A 21,938-nucleotide genomic window follows, 5' to 3' on the forward strand; every position below is an offset into this window, starting at 1 on the left:
ATATCTAGATCTTGATAATCATTTTGTCCATGAAAATAAATGCTCACAGCATCACTAATTATTACAGTATTTGATTCTTTCAATGATTCTTTCAACATTTATACTTCAATTGACTGATACAATTTACCATATAAAATTCAGAAGGAGATTTTCTTTCAAGTTATATTTAAAATGTTTGCCTATATTTGAAAGTATTTGTTTATTAACAGTAAATTCAAATGATATACCTTGTTCCTATTAACATAGTTACAGTGATTATTTATGAAAGGAAACTATGTAATCACATAGGCATAGATAATGCAGAATTCAGGGACGTCAGCTATAATGTTGAAGTAAGCAATAGGCTATTCAGCTTCCAAACTGCTGACTTTGAAGTTGAACCCAATACCAAAGTGGAAGCTATTGCTGTTGTTTCTGCTGATTTTCCCTCATGGTAGCTTTAGAAATGCTATTGTAGCTGACCCATTTTTCACTCCTATTTTTATATACTTGTATCTTCTATCATTTTCTCTTGATTAATTTCACCAAAGTTTTGTCTGTTGGTTTTGCTGAAGAATTCCCTTTGGATTTTGTTATTAACCTTCTCTATTCCTTGGATTATTTTCCTATAAAAATGAAGATGATAATGGTTCTCTTTAAAATTTATTTTCTATTTCCATTCATTTCTGTTCTTATTTTTTTCTGTTATGCTTGGGTTCCTTTTTTACCTTAAGTTAGATCTTCAGCTTTTAATTTTCAACCTTTTTCTTTTTTAATATAGCATTTCAAACTATAAATTTTCCTCTAGCTACTTTTTTAGCTATATTGTACAAATTTTGACACATTGTAATTTCATTATCTTTCAGACCTAAATGTTTAAAAAGTTTAGTACTATTTATTTTCTGACCTAAGAGTTATTTATAAGTCTGATTTCTTATTTAACAGATGCTTTGCTTTAATTGATCTTTTTATTGATTTCCATTATAATTGCACTTAGGTCAGAAAAAATGATCTGACACTTCTTTTTCTGAAATTCATTCAGACTTCCTTTATGGACTGGATGGGGTCAATTTTGCAAGTGGCCTGAACATTTTAAGATTAAATGTTCTTTGACTGCTTTTATTTGATAAACCACAAACATATTAGTGAATTTACATTAAAAAAAAATTTATTTATCACTCAGGTGAAAGTCCAGGAAAAAATGTTGGTGGTCACTTCAATCAGTGATTCAGGATTCAGTGTGCTTCCACCTTGTAGCTCTAAGCATATTTGAAATGTTGACTCCTAAGGTCATCTTGGAGATTATCCCCATTCTAAGTAGCCATGAGGGGAAAAAGTCATGGAGACCATCTTAGTCATATGGCCACAAATGACTGCAAGAGGAGTTGAGAAATGTACCAAGAAGAAGAGGCAATGGATTTTGTTGGCTAGCTACAATACTACCTCAGTTCTGTTTTTTTTTTTTTTTTTTTTTTTTTTTTTTTTGCGGTACGCGGGCCTCTCACTGTTGTGGCCTCTCCCGTTGCGGAGCACAGGCTCCGGACGCGCAGGCTCAGCGTCCATGGCTCACGGGCCCAGCCGCTCCGCGGCATGTGGGATCCTCCCGGACCGGGGCACAAACCTGTGTCCCCTGCATCGGCAGGCGGACTCTCAACCACTGCGCCACCAGGAAAGCCCTGATATTTTTTAACTCTACAAATTAAACATCTTCACTCTATTTTGTTGTTCTTTTAAACAGAGTTACAAATCATGTTTGTTTGGGTTTCTATATGTTTATTAATATCTTTGCTCATTTTCTTAATTTTGGCTTTTTTGTATTAGCCAGAATAGGCAGGTTAAGCTGAAGCAGCAAATTAACCCTGAAATCTTAGTGGGTTAACTGTCAAACATGTACTTCTCACTCACACCAAATGTCAAATGAAGGTGAGTGGAGCCATTTCTCCTTAACATAAGTCAGGGACTCAAGCCAATGAAGACCTCATCATATTGTGCTGCTGCTCTGGATTACATGTCCCTCCCTTTTATGGCTCATTAGTCAGAACCTACAGTGCGACCTCCAGCTGAGGGCAGTCACCACACAGCGGAAAGAGGCTGGTGAACACACAGGGCTGTCTCTGCCACACATCTCTTCTGGTTTCATTTCCTTCTTTGTTTAGAAATTTCCTCTTATGAGCTTCTGTGGGTTGTAAACACTCTTATTTTCCTCTGAATATATACTTATTTACCTTCATTATTTAAAGATAGTTTTGTTGGAGTTGCAGTTTAGGTTAATGATTATTTTCTCTTATGAACACTTTGAAAATAGTATTCCATTATCTTCTGGCTTCCATTGGGCTTATGGAGGTTAGAAGACATTTTACCCTTTTTTTTCTGTAACTTTGTAGTTTATAAATTTTTACAGCAATATGTTTTTGTGTCATGTTAATTATGCCTGGAACTCAACAGTCCTTTCTGAAATTTCAAGTTTGTTTCTCCAGTTCAGTGAACGGTATTCTATTATTTCTTTGTTCATTATTTTTCATCTGTTCCCTTTGTCCCCTAGTAATTATATTATTCATACATTAGGTATCTCAGATCTCTCTTCCATATCTATATTATTTTGCTAATGTTTTCCATTGCCTTGTAAATTTGTTCTGCATTGGTGTTATTTCTTCAATTTGATCTTCTAAGATAGCCATTATGCAATATAACTATTTCCTACCAATGTATCTTTCTTTAAAACTATCATATCCCTTCCCTCTTTTTTTTCACTAAGGGCAACTCACCATACTTCTCAGAGTACAAAAGGTATCAGAGAGATCTTTTTCATCTTCCTAGTACAAAATCGATTTGTAAGTAACTCTGCTTCACCTGCTTTTTTTTTTCCTTTTATCCCTATTGCAGTAGTCAAATATTCTATTTGTTCTATAAATCTTTATACCTCCCATATTGTTAATCCTTTCTTTATTTTTCCACTTATTTTACCATACAAACATGTTATGGTAGCAGGAAATACAACATGGCAGTTCTGGAGTCAAAAAATGGGGATTCAAAACTTAACTCTGCCAATTTCTAGTCTTCTACACTGAACAATTTAATTAGATTTGCTATAAAACTCTTTTCTCATCTAATAAGTGGGCAAATACTAGTACTTAGCTCTTGGTATTATTAAGAGTAAATAATTTATTAATTTGAAACAATTGGCATAGTGTCTGACCCATAGAAGTCAATAAATAAACTTTAATATCTTTGTCTTAAAAAATGAAGGCAATCTCACTTGATGCTATAGGATGTCCTGACTCCTATCCAGTTGTCTGCTCCCTTTCACATCCAAACTATCTTCACAATGTGTCTACACTCTCCCTCTGACTCATCTCATCCATTCCTTGAATTGAAATACCATCAACATGCTGGTAACTCCTGAATTTGTATCTCTACCCACTTATCTCCTTTGCATCCTAGACTCATATCTGTTCATTCAGTATCTCCATTTCAATGTCTGATTTGCATCTCAGCCTTAACATGTCAGGACTGAATTCTTTTTTATTGGAGTATAATTGCTTTACAATGGTGTATTAGTTTCTGCTTTATAACAAAATGAATCAGTTATACATATACATATGTTCCCATATCTCTTCCCTCTTGCGTCTCCCTCCCTCCCACCCTCCCTACCCCACCCCTCTACATGGTCACAAAGCACCGAGTTGATTTTCCTGTGCTATGCGGCTGCTTCCCACTAGCTATTGGTTTTATATTTGGTAGTGTATATATGTCCATGCCATTCTATCACTTTGTCCCAGCTTACCATTCCCCCTCCCCATGTCCTCAAGTCCATTCTCTAGTAGGTCTGCGTCCTTATTCCCATCTTGTCCCTAGGTTCTTCATAACCATGTATATATATATATATATATATATATATATATATATATATATATATATATATACAGTATTTGTTTTTCTCTTTCTCACTTACTTCACTCTGTATGACAGACTCTAGATCCATCCACCTCACTACAAATAACTCAATTTCGTTTTCCTTTATGGCTGAGTAATATTCCATTGTATATATGTACCACATCTTCTTTATCCATTCATCTGTCGATGGACACTTAGGTTGCTTCCATGTCCTGGCTATTGTAAATAGAGCTGCATTGAACATTGTGGTACACGACTCGTTTTGAATTATGGTTTTCTCTGGGTATATGTCCAGTAGGGGGATTGCTGGGTCATATAGTAGTTCTATTTTTAGTTTTGTAAGGAACTTCCATACTCTTCTCCATAGTGGCTGTATCAATTTACATTCCCACCAACAGGGCAAGAGGGTTCCTTTTTCTCCACACCTTCTCCAGCATTTATTGTTTCTAGATTTTTTGATGATGGCCATTCTGACTGGTGTGAGGCAATATCTCAATGTAGTTTTGATTTGTATTTCTCTAATGATTAGTGATGTTGAGCATTTTTTCATGTGTTTGTTGGCAACCTGTATATATTCATTGGAGAAATGTCTATTTAGGTCTTCTGTCCATTTTTGGATTGGGTGGTTTGTTTTTTAGACATTGAACTGCATGAGCTGCTTGCAAATTTTGGACATCAATCCTATGTCAGTTGTTTCATTTGCAAATATTTTCCCTCATTCTGAGGGTTGTCTTTTCATCTTGTTTATGGTTTCCTTTGCTGTGCAAAAGCTTTTAAGTTTCATTAGGTCCCACTTGTTTATCTGTGTTTTTATTTCCCTTTCTCTAGGAGGTGGGTCAAAAAGAATCTTGCTGTGATTTATGTCATAGAGTGTTCTGCCTATGTTTTCCTCTAAGAGATTGAGAGTGCCTGGCTGTACATTTAGGTCTTTAATCCACTTCGTGTTTATTTTTGTGTATGGTGTTAGGGAGTGTTTTAATTTCATTCTTTTACATGTAGCTGTCCAGTTTTCCCAGCACCACTTATTGAAGAGGCTGTCTTTTCTGCATTGTATATTCTTGCCACCTTTATAAAAGATAAGGTGACCATAGGTGTGTGGGTTTCTCTCTGGGCTTTCTATCCTGTTCCATTGACCTAAATTTCTGTTTTTGTGCCAGTACCATACTGTCTTGATTACTGTATCTTTGTAGTATAGTCTGAAGTCAGGGAGCCTGATGCCTACAGCTCTGTTTTTCTTTCTCAACATTGCCTTGGCTATTCAGGGTCTTTTGTGTTTCCATACAAATTGTGAAAGTTTTTATTCTGGTTCTGTGAAAAATGCCACTGCTAGTTTGTAGAGATTGCATTGAATCTGTAGATTGTTTTGGTAGTATAGTCATTTTCACAATGTTGATTCTTCCAATCCAAGAACATGGTATATCTCTCCATCTATTTGTATCATCTTTAATTTATTTCATCAGTGTCACAATTTTCTGCATACAGGTCTTCTGTCTCCTTAGGTAGCTTTATTCCTAGGTATTTTATTCTTTTAGTTGAAACGGTAAATGGTAGTGTTTCATTAATTTCTCTTTCAGATTTTACATCATTAGTGTATAGGAATGCCAGAGATTTCTGTGCATTAATTTCGTATCCTGCTACTTTACCAAGTTCATTGATTTGTTCTAGTAGTTTTCTAGTAGCATCTTTAGTATTCTCTGTGTATAGTATCATGTCATCTGCAAACAGTGACAGTTTTACTTCTTCTTTTTCAATTTGTACTCCTTTTATTTCCTTTTCTTCTCTGATTGCTGTAGCTAAAACTTCCAAAACTATGTTGAATAAGAGTGGTGAAAGTGGGCAACCTTGTCTTGTTCCTGATCTTAGTGGAAATGGTTTCAGTTTTTCACCATTGAAGACGATGTTGGCTGTGGGTTTGCCATATATGGCCTTTATTATGTTGAGGTAAGTTCCCTCTATGCCTACTTTCTGGAGGGTTTTTATCATAAATGGGTGTTGAATTTTTGTCAAAAGCTTTCTCTGCATTTATTGAGATAATCATATGGTTTTTCCCCTTCAATTTGTTAATATGGTGTATCACATTGATTGATTTGCCTATAATGAAGAATCCTTACATTCCTGGTATAAACCCCACTTGATCATGGTGTATGATCCTTTTAATGTGCTGTTGGATTCTGTTTGGTAGTATTTTGTTAAGGATTTTTGCATCTATGTTCATCAGTGATATTGGCCTGTGGGTTTCTTTCTTTGCGTCCTCTTTGTCTTGTTTTGGTATCAGGGTGATGGTGGACTCATAGAATGAGTTTGGGAGTGTTCCTCCCTCTGCTATATTTTGGAAGAGTTTGAGAAGTATAGGTGTTAGCTGTTACCTAATATTTGATAGAATTCGCCTGTGAAGCCATCTGGTCCTGGGCTTTTCTTTGTTGGAATATTTTTAATCACAGTTTCAATTTCAGTGCTTTTGATTGTTCTGTTCATATTTTCTATTTCTTCCTGGTTCAGTCTCAGAAGGTTATATCTTTCTAAGAATTTGTCCATTTCTTCCAGGTTGTCCATTTTATTGGCATACAGTTGCTTGTAGTAATCGCTTATGATCCTTTGTATTTCTGCAGTGTCAATTTTTACTTCTCCTTTTTCATTTCTAATTCTATTGATTTGAGTCTTCTCCCTTTTTTTCTTGTTGAGTCTGGCTAATGGTTTATCCATTTTGTTTATCTTCTCAAAGAACCAGCTTTTAGTTTTATTGATCTTTGCTGTAATTTCCTTCATTTCTTTTTCATTTATTTCTGATCTGATCTTTATGATTTCTTTCCTTCTGTTACTTTTGGGGTTGTTTTGTTCTTCTTCTCTAAATGCTTTAGGTGTAAGGTTAGGTTGTTTATTTGAGATGTTTCTTGTTTCTTAAGGTAGGATTGTATTACTATAAACTTCCCTCTTAGAACTGCTTTTGCTACATCCCATAGGTTCTGTGTCATCATGTTTTCATGTCATTTGTTTCTAAGTATTTTTTGATTTTGTCTTTGATTTCTTCAGTGATTTCTTGGCTATTAAGTAGTGTATTGTTTAGGCTCCATGTGTTTGTATTTTTTACAGATTTGTTTCCTGTAATTGATATCTAGTCTCATAACGTTGTGTTCAGAAAAGATACTTGGTATGATTTCCATTTTCTTAAATTTACCAAGGCTTGATTTGTGACCCAAGATATGATCTATCCTGGAGAATGTTCCATGAGAACTTGAGAAGAAAGTGTATTCTGTTGTTTTTGGATGGAGTTTCCTATAAATATCAATTAAGTCTATCTTTTTTAATGTATCAATTAAAGCTTGTGTTCCCTTATTTATTTTCATTTTGGATGATCTATCCATTAGTGAAAGTGGGGTGTTAAATTCCCCTAGTATAATTGTGTTACTGTCAATGTCCCCTTTTATGGTTGTTAGTATTTGCCTTATGTATTGAGGTGCTCCTATATTGGGCACATAAATATTTATAATTGTTATATCTTCTTCTTGGATTCATCCCTTGATCATTATGCAGTGTCCTTCTTTGTCTGTTGCAATAGCCTTTGTTTTAAAGTCTATTTTGTCTGATATGAGAATTGCTACTCCAGCTTTCTTTTGATTTCCACTTGCATGGAATATGTTTTTCCATCCCCTCACTTTCAGTGTTTATGTGTCCCTAGGTCTGAAGTGGGTCTGTTGTAGACAGCATTTATATGGGTCTTGTTTTTGTATCCATTCAACCAGTCTATGTATTTTGGTTGGAGCATTTGATCCATTTACATTTAAGGTAATTATCAATATGTATGTTCCTATTACCATTTTCTTAATTGTTTTGGGTTTGTTATTGTAGGTCTTTCCCTTCTCTTGTGTTTTCTGCCTAGAGAAGTTCCTTTAGCAGTTGTAAAGCTGGTTTGGTGGTGCTGAATTCGCTTAGCTTTTGCTTGTCTGTAAAGGTTTTAATTTCTCCATCAAATCTGAATGAGATCCTTGCTGGGTAATGTTAGTTGTAGGTTTTTCCCTTTCAGTACTTTAAATATGTCCTGCCATTCCCTTCTGGCTTACAGAGTTTCTGCTGAAAGATCAGCTGTTAACCTTATGGGGATTCCCTTTTATGTTATTTGTTGTTTTTCACTTGCTGCTTTTAATATTTTTTCTTTGTATTTAATTTTTGATAGTTTTATTAAAATGTGTCTTGGCATGTTTCTCCTTGGATTTATTCTGTATGGGACTCTCTGTGCTTCTTGGACTTGATTACTTATTTCCTTTCCCATATTAGGGAAGTTTTCAACTGTAATCTCTTCAAATATTTTCTCAGTCCTTTTCTTTTTCTCTTCTTTTTCTGGTACCCCTATAATTCGAATTTTGTGCCTTTAATGTTGTCCCAGAGGTCTCTGAGACTCTCCTCAATACTTTTGATTCTTTTTTTCTTTATTCTGCTCTGCAGTAGTTATTTCCACTATTTTATCTTCCAGGTCACTCATCCATTCTTCTTCCTCAGTTATTCTGTTATTGATCCTTTCTAAGGAATTTTTAATTTTATTTATTGTGTTGTTCATCATTGTTTGTTTGCTCTTTAGTTCTTCTAGGTCCTTGTTAAACATTTCTTGTATTTTCTCCATTCTATTTCCAAGATTTTGGATCATCTTTAGTATCATTATTCTGAATTCTTTTTCAGGTAGACTGCCTATTTCCTCCTCATTTGTTAGGTCTGGTGGGTTTTTTCCTTGCTCCTTCATCTTCTGTGTGTGTCTCTGTCTTCTCATTTTGCTTAACTTACTGTGTTTAGGATCTCCTTTTTGCAGGCTGCCAGTTTGTAGCTCCTGTTGTTTTTGGTGTCTGCCCCCAGTGGCTAAAGTTGGTTCAGTGGGTTGTTCAGTTTTCCTGGTGGAGGGGACTAGTGCCTGTGTTCTGGTGGATGAGGCTGGGTCTTGTCTTTCTGGTGGGCAGGTCCACATCTGGTGGTGTGTTTTGGGGTTTCTGTGATCTTATTATGATTTTAGGCAGCCTCTCTGCTAATGGGTCAGGTTGTGTTCCTGTCTTGCTAGTTGTTTGGCATAGGATGTCCAGCACTGTAGCTTTCTGGTCATTGACTGGAGCTGGTTCTTGGCATTGAGATGGAGATCTCTGTGAGATTTTCATCATTTGATATTACGTGGAGCTGGGAGGTCTCTGGTGGACCAATGTCCTGAACTTGGCTCTCCCACCTCAGGAGCAAAGCCCTGATGGCTAACTGGAGCACCAAGAGCCTGTCATCCACACAGCTAGAATAAAAGGAGAAAAAAAAAAGAAACAAAGACAAAGATAAAATAAAATAAAATGATGTAAAGTTATTAAAATAAAAAATAATTATTAATAAAAGGTTAAATGTAATAAAATAAAAAAGAAAGAAAGAAATAAGAGAACAACCAAACCAAAAAACAAATCCATCAATGATAACAAGCACTAATAACTATACTAAAAGAAAGAAAAAAAAGAAAAACAACTGACAGAACCCTAAGACAAATGTTAAAAGCAAAGCTATACAGACAAAATCACACACAGAAGCATACACATACACACTCACAAAAAGAGATAAAGGAAAAAAATATATATATCATTGCTCCCAAAATACACCTCCTCAATTTGGGATGATCCATTGTCTATTCAGGTATTCCATAGATGCAGGGTACATCAAGTTGATTGTGGAGATTTAATCTGCTGTTCCTGAGGCTGCTGGGAGAAATTTACTTTCTCTTCTTTATTCGCACAGCTCCCAGGGGTCAGCTTTGGATTTGGCCCCGCCTCTGTGGGTAGGTTGACTGAGGACATCTGTTCTTCATTCAAACAGGACGGGGTTAAAGGAGCAGCTGATTTGGGGTCTCTGACTCACTCAGGGCAGGGGGAGGGAGGGGTACGGAGTACAGGGCGAGCCTACGGCGGCAGAGGCTAGTGTGACATTGCAACACCCTGAGGCGTGCCGTGTGTTCTTCTGGGGAAGTTGTCTCTGGATCACGGGACCCTGGCAGCGGCGGGCTGCACAGGCTCCCGGGAGGGGATGTGTGGCGAGTGACCTGTGCTTGCACACAGGTTTCTTGGTTGCTGCAGCAGCAACCTTAGCATCCCATGCCCGTCTCTGGGGTCCACGCTCATAGCCACGGCTCATGCCTATCTCTGGAGCTCCTTTAAGCAGCACTCTTCTCTCCCTGGGATCCGACTGAAGCCTGAGCCTCAGCTCCCAGACCCTGCCCACCCCAGCGGGTGAGCAGACAAGCCTCTTGGGCTGATCCTCTATGCAGGAATCTCTCCGCTTTGCCCTCTGCTCCCCTGTTGCTGTGCTCTCCTCCACAGCTCCGAAGCTTTCTCCCTCCTGTCACCCCGCCACCCACAGTCTCCGCCAGCGAAGGGGCTTCCTAGTGGGTGGAAACCTTTCCTAGTTCACAGCTCCCTCCCACTGGTGCAGGTCCCGTCCCTATTCTTTTGTCTCTGTTTTTTTTCTTTTATCCTACCCAGCTAGGATATTTTGCCTTTTGGGAGGTCTGATGTCTTCTGCCAGTGTTCAGTCGGTGTTCTGTAGGAGTTGTTCCACACATAGATGTATTTCTGATGTATTTATGGGGAATAAGGTGATCTCCATGTCTTCCTCTTCTGCCATCTTGAAGCTCCTTCCCAGGACTGAATTCTTGATCTTGCCCCTTCCCCACCAAATATTTTCTTTTCCCAGTCTTTCTGATCTCATTAAATGTTACCACCACATAGCCAATTTCTACCAAACTCCTAAGAATCACCTTTGATTTCTGTACTTCCCTCAGCAACCACATCAGCATATATAATTGGTTTTACCTCCAAAATATATCTTAAATTTGTCCTCCTATTACTATCTCCATGGTCACAGTTTTGTTCAATCCAACATCATCATACACACATTGCATTATGCCACAGTTTCCTAATTACCCTGCCCATTTCTGTTCATGTACCAATAACCCCTTCACCTATATTCCAGATAGCTGCTGGAATTACCTTTTCATAATCAAAATATTATCATGTTGTCATCCAACATAAGATTCCTACCTTTTTTGTAGCCTAAAAGTTGCACTCATACAAAACTTATAGATTCCCGACTATCTCTCCTCCTTTATCTTCATCACTCTCCTTACATTCACTGTGTTCTAACCTCACTGGCCCACTGAGAGTTTATAGGTCATTTGAGATCCTTCCTGTGTCAGGTCTTTCAGGCATAGTTTCCCGTGACTGAAATAATACTCATTTGCCAATTTCCTCTTACTCTTCAGGACTGTGCATAATGCTTCCATAGAAAGGATTTACCTACAACTCTATATAAAGTAGTCCATGCTCCCCCTTCTCCTTTGTTTCCTATTTTAGCACTCTTCTAATTGTCTTCTTGGCACTTCATACAACTTATCATTCTCATATTGTTGTCTCTTGTTTGCTTCCTGTCTCTCTCACTTAAATATAGGTTCCTAAAGGACAGGGCCATCTGTCTTGTATCCTGTTAAATATGCTGTGCCTAATACACAATAGACTCTAAATGATTTATGTATTGAACACATAAGTAAATAAATGAAGACTAAATTGTTTCTGAACTATATTATTTGTTAACTTCTCATTTAAATTTTAAAATAAAATGTCTTATTTCCTTCCAGAAATACATTTTTAACCCTTAATCATATCTCTTCAAAAGATTTCATTATAGTTGACCTCAATTTTCTTTTCTTTTTTCCTCTCTTTTCTCCTTCCTCTTTATTTTATTTATTGGTTATTCCACTAGTTCTCTTACACAGAACCACCAAACTGTTTCATTGACTTGGTTTCCCTCTTGTGATCTAGTTGCATCAACTTAAACTGATTGTGATGGTTCCTTGGCTGGTCATGCCTGGATTGGCCCATGGTGATGCCTCTCAAGCAGTGATGGAATGGAAGTCAATGAAGATAAATAAATGAATTTGTTTTTCAGTGAGTCAAATGAACTGTAAATCAAATGAATTGTAAATCAGGGAACTCTCTTTCAAGTCATGTGGAGAAAGCTCCCTGTTTTGCAGGTGCAAGTGAACACAGGCTGTCCTCAGCCCAACACTACAGAAAGTTCTTGTGCTGCCTCTACTATCCGGAACAATAATATTAGTTTTTTTCTAAAACTAAGCTCCATGCATTGACCAGAGCAGTCCCCTACCCGTGTTGAGAGGATACTCCTAGGTTTGTGTTCTCTGTCACACTCATTGGTCTCCCCATAGACTTGAAAGAAAGGCAGAGTGTATTTCCAAATTGCCTAGTTCTTAATCTTCTCTACTATCTTGTCTAATCACACTGTTTAAGCAATTATACACCCTTCAGGTACCTTCTAAATTAAGCCTGGATATCCAGATATTCCAGGGCTTCTTCCATGAATAACAACAACAATCTCAGCAGGAAATTGGGAGAAAAAGGGTCAAGAACAGATTTTTAAGCCCCCATTTCCCATCTGTGTTTTATTTTGAAAGCCTGGATTGAATCAATAAAAGAGTAAAGGTCCCTATATGATGAGAAGCCCAAGCAAAGATCAAGAAAACAGCATAAAATTTGACTCAGGTGTGGAAAAAAATCTAGGTGTGGGCTGGGGGTGAGGGTAGTTGAGAGGGGTTAGCATGAAGAATTAGCTAGAAAATTTAATCACTTTCCAGATGTTTTTGACAGTGAAAAAAAATAGTTCAAAATTATGTAAATTAATTTCAAATTCAAACAAGGTTTAAAATTTTTAAATTTTTTGCAATGCCTCTTATAATGTATTATAATGTATACTGTATTATAATGCATAATGTATATAAGATTAATATGCTATAACTATGTTGTGATCAAACATTTTGGTATTGGCTATATTGACTGGCTGGTTGTATGCCTCAGATGGTCACCTTAAGCAGATATCAGTAAAAATATGTTGGAGAATTTATAGAGAACTCACCAACTGTGATTTATACTGGACCTCAGAGAACTAGTCTGATGTTTATCTTGATGTTTGTTCAGTGGCAGTAGCTATCAATAGCTGTACCATAACACAATTTATACATTTAAAAAAATGTGGTTAAAGGAACTAGCACAGTTCAACTTATACTTCCCTGCCATTTTTTTGGTGTGATTACTTCCTGCTTGATCTACTGCAATTTTAATACTTAGTACAAAACATGGGACATAGAAAGCACTCGATGAGTAGTTGTTGAATGATTGAGCTATGTTCTAGAATGGAGAATTTAGTGTTTGGGTTGATCCTTTTTGTATCATATTTATTCATGATAAAATGTAGCAGTCAGAAACAAAACTATAATAATGTTCAAAAATAGTTTTCTAAAATGTTTTATAAAAGTATATAAAATATATAGTAAAAGAATTACTGGGAGGAACAACAGAAATATAGATAATAAGTCAAAAATAAAAATCCCAAGGGTTAGAAAGGCACCTGAAAGAATAAAACTCAGGAGAAAGAAAATATATTTTAAAAAGGAAAGTGTGAGCAATAGAAGTGTTAGCATATTTTCCCCTTCTGTACAAAATGTCTTCCTATGCAGTTCTTCTCATTAAACAAAACTAATCAAAGGAATGTGTCCTGATAATATAACTTGGTATGAGTTGCCACGGTCTGAGAGACCATTGTTCTCCTTTTTCTCTTACTGTTAAACTAACCCTGAAATAATTTAAAAGAAGACTAGAAACTAGGAGGCCTGTCTAGACAGGGGTTTTTAATTTTTCTGAAGCTTGATTACTATTAGAACAAGTTCCTTTTTGGATATGCTTCTTAAGAACAAAAAAGTTGTCTCTGGGAGCACTGGCAAGTCCATCCTTTTTGTATCTTGATAAATGCTTTTACTGACTCTTGAACTTTATAACACAACTCACCAATAAATTTTGATGACGGGGTACAGACTACATGGGTGGCAAAGGATGACACATTCATCTCCAGTTTGTTTCTTTTTAGAGAAGATGATTTTTGTTGGCTGAATTTCTGCTGAGTAGAGTAATTTCTGGCCTAAAATGCAATGCTTTAGAAGTTTTTCAAGCATTTGGAAAGGGCTCAAAAGCTGGTATGTTATCTTAAATGTTATTTTGATGGCATAATGGTATTTAGATTGATGTGAAAATGCCTCCTCCTATACCCTTTGTGGGAAGACACTACGGGAATGTGTATTTGGAATCATCTCATGATCTTTTTCACGCTTATAGTGATAGGGTGCTTTAAGGTGATGAACTCAATTGAACTTTAATTAATCTGAGAAAGTAGAAACCCCCCTGCCTAGAAATGGACACGATCAAATATGTTTTAGACATGGAGTCTAAGCCAGAGAATTCCAGAACAGAAGAGTTAATAAACTGAGACTTCCAGATATTGGCATATATGTGGTTGGAAACATTTAACTCTTGCTAAGGCAAAGAAACAAATATATTGTTTCTTATGGTGTCACCAGGTAAAAGATGGCTGGATTTATAAAGAAAATCTAAATGACAATCATAATAACTAAGGTGTGTTGAATACTTATTAACATGCCCAGCCAGCGCCGTGGTCGGCACTTCACAAACAATAGGTCATTTAATTGTCTCCAAAAACTAATGAGCCAGAAACTATATTATCCCTACTTTAAAGTTGAGAAAGCTGAAGCTCAGAGAGTTTTAACGGCTTATCCAAGATGACATAGATATAGAAATAATGGAGCTGGGATTTGATCCCATGACTCTCTGACTCTAACATGCTTACTCTCTATTGTCTCAATAATATGGATGCATTAATTTGTATAAGATCCAAACATCTGCCTATTCTTCTAAACTGAATTGTCTTCTGATGTCGACAAAGAACAGCATTTTTGAATCTAGAACAAAAAGCTTCCTTTTCATTTTGGCTTAACTATGGGTTGTAAAATTTTAATTACCTTTTGTTTAGAAAGTGCTATAGAACCTGAACTTGTAATCAGTGTTGGAAGTAGGCACACCAAGGGGTTGTTGATTTCCCTAGTGAATTTGAGTATCATTTATGGAAATGTAATTACAGTGGAATCCTGTTGTAATGATCAATTTGAGCAAGCCCCATTTGATCATTACATCCAAATGATCACCACATACAGACCATAAAACAGTGAGCCTCTCAAACCAGTCAGGCTCAACTGTAAAATATCCATCTTACAAAAACAGTATTATTATCACTATGTACTTCAGAACCAGCACAGTTCAGTCGAATTATTGGCTCTAATTAGCCCTTCTAAAGCCTATACCATTCTTTAGCTAAATCGTAATGGCTCATATGAAAGGTTCGAAATTCATCTAAGTCAACAAGTATTTATTATGTACCTGCTGTGTACTCTGAATGGGGCCAGGCACTGAGGAGAATATAAAATACATAGGAAGGCAGTTGCTTTCTTTTTGAAGCTCGCTATCCACTTTAGGAAACAAGTTGCGTAAACTGCTTGAACAACCCGGCCTAAAATGAGAGCCCCCAAACCCCCATATTAAAATATTGGTCAGTTTCAGAGGTGAAAACTTTGGCTCCAGTAAAAACTAGGTTAGGAGCATATTCTTTTGTCACAAAACTGACTGCAAAAGAAAACGGGGTAGGAAATGAAAATAAATAGTTCCTTCCTGCAGAGGCAGTACCTGAAGTCAGAGACAGCAAAAGGGGTTCATCTCATATTCCAATTTCAATGAATTGGTTCTTAAGTCAGGGAGAGAGATGAGATTTTTCCCTCTCATATTAATATCAAAAAATTGTTAATGGCTGACTGCATTGCTGGGCTGAAAAAGATTTTTAGACCAAATTGAGACTCAAGGGAAAGAGTGATATTGCTGGTGAGTTAACTCTTGGCAGGGGGTGGAAGCCACAGGTGAAATACTGAGGCAGTGTTCTCTCTTGGACTTCTTTAATTTCAAAATCTCTGAATTGGGACGCCTACCTTCTAACAACACTCCTAGAATCATAGCACAGAAAATACTTTGTGGATGATGCACACAGTAGACTGTGATCTTTCCTGCCCATTCTACTGCCCTTTTCCTTTTCACTCTCTTATACCCTCACACTCTACTTAATATTAACAGAACGCAAATTGTTACTTTGTCCAAATCAATAATCCCCATCTGACCATTCTTGTTTCGTACTCAAACCAGATACTGTAATCAAACACTTTAACGTTGCTCTAACACCCTCCATTCTAAACCCCTGACATTCAACATTTTTCTCGAAGTATGTTGTTCAAGCCAGTACACAACTGGAGCCAAGCAGAAAACCTCACCTTTCTACTCAAGCAGATATGTTCTCCTTTGACTTCAAGGAAGTCACAATTTATGCAAGCAATGGTATCTGTCTATTTAAACTGTTATCTAACCCAGTAACTACATGTTTCTAAACACCAACTATTCCTTAGGGCAGACGGCAGTTGCCTTGTATTTTGATTGTCTCCAATACCCTCTTTATGTATTTATTTTTTTCTCTCCAGAGAATCCACTCCAGAATGTTCCCTGCTGATTCTCCAATATAGTATATTCCTGTACTTTAGCCCAAATTCACATACATCATATGTTATCACATAAGATACATTCTGTGAAGCATTTTCTGACCTCTCAATCCCTTGTATAATATAACCATTATGTTTTGAAATGTGCTAATATGGCATCAGTACAAAATATTATAGTATCTTTTCGAGTCTATCTTTCTCATATAGCCCTGGGCCATGTCTTTTCATTTCTGGGACCTTATCACCTGGCAAAGTTCCAGACACATAGTAATTTTCCCAAGATACTTTTCTCAAGCTCTTTGGGAATTTTAAGAAAGAAGCCATAGCCAAACAGATTCTTGGGTGTCATCGTTTCTGTGGGTTTTTTTAACACATACTTTTGAGAAAAGAAATATGGTGCAGAAAAAATAAATCATAGATTAAACTAATACCTCCTGTTGAGAGTGCTTACCTTGAAAAGCCAAGCACTGACACATGACTTGCATATCAGTCCTCTCCATTTCTACAATGATCAGGGATAGTAGCTTCCCACCTCCCCCCGTCCACCTCCCTGCCCAGAACTCTCTGAAAAGGATTAAGTCATACATGAGGACTAATTTTGAACTGAACCACAATGGAACAATAGTAATGACTACATTTATCCCAGCAATTTTCAGGGTTATAATGTTTCCTGATCATAGTCTTAGTGTTTTCAGAATTTGGGGGCCATTCTATTCAGACCCACAGCTCTGTAGAGTAAAACTCATAAATGTAGCATGTAGTAGAGAATTGTTCTGAGGGCAGGGAGGTAGTAAGGCAGGATTTAAAATGAAGAAAAAGCTTGTTAACATTCACAGGGAGGGAGACAGCCATTTTTAAAAATAAATTGTCAGTGAAAAAGAGATCGGTAAATTTCAGACAGACAAGAGAACAGAGGAGACTAAGATTGCAGCAGTGAAGATAAACATGTATCTTCTTGGCAGCCCTGTAGGTTGGGAGGGACAGCTCAGATAGCCTGAACCAAAACTAGCATTTAAAAAAGTGTATTTTGTGATTGCACTTCTTCTCTTAGAAGCCTTAAGACCGAAAAAAAAAGAAAAAAGAAATCGAGAGAGAGAGAGAGAGAGAGGGAGAGAGATAGACAAGGAAATGGGGATCAGTTGAAACGAAGACTTCCTCCAATGCTAATAGTAACTACAGTAAAAACAACAGTTTCCGTTTTTGCCTATGACTTTTCCCATATATGCTTTTTGGAAACACAGAAAGGTTTTTGTGGTTTTTTTTTTCTTTCCATTTTTACAGATCCTGGAATGCAAATTAATCCTTGGGGTTCCTTCATTTTTGCCGATTTTCTATTAGTGATTAGACCTGAGGGTTAAGGCTGCAAACTTCTTGAATGGTGACTTTGGTCCTGAACAATTAAAAGGAGCACCACGATGTGGGCACATTTAGGAAAGGAACTGCTTTGAGCTCAGTTTCAAGGGGACAAGAGAAAGACCCTGTCAGCTTCCCCATCATCTAGCCCATCGCTGTGGTAGGACAGCCAGCTTGAGACAGAACCCATTCAAGAATAAGGGCTGGGCAATTAATTGACATATCCTCCCTGTTGTACTTGCTAACAACCTAAGAACAGCAGTTGGAGGTTGTCTCACCTATTGCACACCTGGAAAACATTTGATTCTAACATGATTTCCCAGTTCAGTGATTAGTGAGTGAATTTTCATAATTAAACAGACCTAGAAATAGAAGCCACAAGTTGGGTCAGGTTGGTAGAAGTTGAAATGATCAAGTGGCAGGAAAGGTTTGCTTTAGGAGAATAGGCAGGAAAATAGGATGGCCGTGTTGGGGGGATTTCTTGAGCACATGTTTTGCCTTCCACTGCATATTCCCTGCCTACCATATACAGCAAAAAGCAGGTTGAATGAGACACCTCAAATGGGAATCATGGATTTGCCATGACTTCTGACCTTGGCCAATTTTTGAACTTCTGAATAATAAAAATGTGTCCACTAGTACTTTCCTAACAGAGTTGTGAGGACTGAATGAGACGGTGCATGCAGTATGCCCAGTACAGAGCCTGGCATATATGGGGCCATCCACCCATGCTGTTTTCTTCCTTCTCTTCATTTTCCCCCATTTTTACAAAGTTATATAGAATTAATCTTGAATATACTTGTGAGTTTGGTTCAAGTTCCCAGAGCTTTTAAGTCAGGGATCAAGAAATCCTGGGAGGCCAGGACCTTTTCCCTTGCCACCATTTGCATTGCAGGGCTTGATCCTTTCAGTCTATCTCCCAGTGTAGTATGTTTCCAAAGTAGGTTGTTTATTTCCTTCTCTGGGTTTTCATTAGAGCCAGAAGATAAGAGCCCTAAATTTGTGGAAGCACCTGTGAGACTAAGGCCAGGCATGTGACTTCTACAGGCGGTGGCTCCTCCTTGAGTGAACCACCTTAGCTTTAAGCGGAGTTATTATGTGTGTCATTTGGTGCCATTACTATGCCCAAGATGAATGTGAGATATCAACCTCAGTTTGTGAAATGCAGACACTGATGGATGACAAAGATTAATTCAATTACAATTAGGACAAAACAAACATCTCTTTGAAATGGAACACATAGTGGGAAGGGAGAGGGGAAACTTCTATCCTGTTGTACTGATAGGTTTCCTTTTCTAAATGAGCGGCAGCAGACAGGTTATACAGAAATGCCTCTGGCAGTAGAGATGACAGAGACATTAGCAGCATTTGGGAAAGAAAACAAATTGGCATCATCAAAGTACAGCATGCACCTTGTAAATTTATTCCTTTATTATTTCTTTTACAACTTGCATAGCATACATATGTATCTCTAATAGCTGCTGAGTGCAGTAATAGTACCATATGGCATGTTCAAAACCACATATAGGTGTATAGTTCAGTGCACTAATTATGGCATTAAGAATTGCCTTTTAAAGTAGAGAGTTTGCCATGGTGAAAATCAATAAAGAGAAGAGGTAGTATGAATTTTAGAGTGACTCTGACCTGGGCTCAAATTCTGCCTCTACTTCACAGTAAGTGTGTCTTTTCCAAGTTTCAATTTCCTCATTGGAAATGAGAGTATTAATATCTACCATGAAATATAGTTACCCTTAAAGAACTCTAGTGAACACTGGAAGTCTTGTTTGCTCCTAGTTACTTGCTACTCTCTTTATAGACTGAGATGGGATCCTGATCATCCTTCCCTAAGCCCACCAGGGAATTCAGTACCCCTTAATAAGAGAAGTTTTCCAGAACTACTCTGAATTATAAATACCTCTTGATCTTGCCATCTCCCCCAACTAGACTAGGAATTTTTTGAGAGAAGGACCCAATCTATCTTTTCTATAAATATAAATCAGTGCATAAATACCTTAAGTAAACTGTCAAAAATGAGGGACCTCTCACTCCCTATCAAACATTACCAATTCCCTGACATTCCGTTATAAGAGATAACTGACATATTATCTTCCAAATCACTTCTCCAGTGAGCCGTCAGGGAGAATCATCACCAGTATAACTTTAGCTGACCTTCATGCTTAATTCACCCTCAGATAGATGGACCTAATATGAAATAGGTTATCATGTTTATTTCGAATATAGAAACAAGATTAGACTCCCAAACTGGAGAGTTCCAGCATTTTCATAAATAACTGCTTTTTTCCCAAAATTATGTTAGTTATACTTACATATAAATATTAGTATACCTTTATGCATAAAATATCTATATAAAGACAAGTGTGATGTACTGAGATTAGAAAAAGACAAATAATTTTTCATTTTAAAATTTTTCTCCAAAGACGTATAGAAAACTAGATCCATAACCATAAAATGTGGGAAAAGAATCCAAAAGGAGTTATACACTCTGAGACAGGGAATAAACAAGTGACCAGATGGCTGTTAGCAAAATTTGACTTGGACCTGAAGGCAAAGGTCACTGAAAAATTTCAACTTATAAAGACATTAAAAGATTGTATATGTGTGTATGTATATATACATATATATTAAATATATGTGTATGTATATACAATATATAGATTATATGCACAGATTTTAATGTTAATCTATATTATGTTTATAATATATATGATATAATGTGTGTCTGCATACACAGACACACACATACACACATATACACATATGGTAGGGTTCTAAAATTTGTAACCAGGCAGTTATCGTCCCAGGAGATCATATTCCATTCATGACACAAATCTCTTCCCTAGTAACAACAGTACAGTATATAAAAGTAGACAGTGGGAACAGAGGTGCTTTTTTTCAATGAAATTACATTTTTTCCTAGCTTAGATTATTTTCAAAGGGCTGTTGAAGATATATTCTTAGGAAAACAAAAGAGGATAAACCAAAAAAAAGATCATAAAATTTCAGGACAAAAAATGCTGCTCAAAATAGCTTTTCTCACCAAACTCTGCACCACTTAGCGGTGTTTTATCCCACATGACTAGTAGTTTTCCACTCTCGGCCTCCCCTACATCTTAGAGAATTCAGAGGCTAGGAGGACAGTGTGCAAATGTTGTTCTTGTCCCTGTTGACTGCCCTTTTGGTGGCCCCCTGTATCAGTACCCACTGTGCCGAGAATGAATGGCACCAATTACATCGTGCATCCCATTTTTTTCCTCTTAGACTTGTGTTGTTCAGATGCACTGAACCCATAAAATGTCATGAGGTAAAAGCTACTCTCCTGACCTGTAAAAATAAATGTTACTCTCTGAGATACTGGGGAAGGGTGGTGCCCGGGAGAATGTGCTGCCCTCCCTCCTTGCAGTGCATGTATCACTGTGATGCTCACAAAGTAACGATGCTTTCTCTTCCTAAAGAAGAATATGTGAAGCAGTCATTTTACTCACAACAAGGTCAGAGGACAAAGTACTCTGAAACCAAATGAGGAAATTGGGGTGTGAAGATAATGATTTTGGAATATACCTAGAAATATGTTAACCAGTCAAGACAGCATTTATTTTAAAGTGTGGCATTATAATTGGTATGGGAATTTTTTCTGAGTATTTTTTGTCACTTTCTGAGAGATCTATTATGATATGTAGTGCTGAAGGGAACATGTTGACATGTCTGAGAGCTAAAACAAATGTGAAGAATGAAGGTGAAAATAGCCAGCTGTGAAGAAAGCATTAAAAAGCGCTGGGTGGCACTCAAAGTTGTACATCTAGAATTCAGAGGTTTGTAAGGAGAAGGCAATAATGTGGCACTGGTAGCCAACTTTCCTGAGAAGGAATTAAGAAAGACACACCGTTTGCTACTACAGACTAAGTGATCTACACATGTGTGCTCCTCCAGTGCCGATAGGGATGCACATGAGAAAGATGCAGCTGCACTTCCCTTTGCATAGTGCATTCCTGAAAAGCTCTGTGCAAATCAAATCCCATCATAAAACCAGAAATGATTCATCTTTTCTGACTGATCTTCAATAGGAATGGCTCTTCACATTTAACCTTTAAGATCCTCTGTCTGAACCACACGGGCTTCAACTTCCTTTCTGATGCCCGTGATTCCTAAATATTAGTTCTTAATGAAGTTTTCACCAAGCTGTGGTGAAATCAGAAAAGCAAAGAAAAAGAACTCAATTTTTGGAAGAAAAATATATTCA

This window comes from Tursiops truncatus, chromosome 1 (genome assembly GCF_011762595.2).
Source record: "Tursiops truncatus isolate mTurTru1 chromosome 1, mTurTru1.mat.Y, whole genome shotgun sequence".
Taxonomy (NCBI): Eukaryota; Metazoa; Chordata; class Mammalia; order Artiodactyla; family Delphinidae; genus Tursiops; species Tursiops truncatus.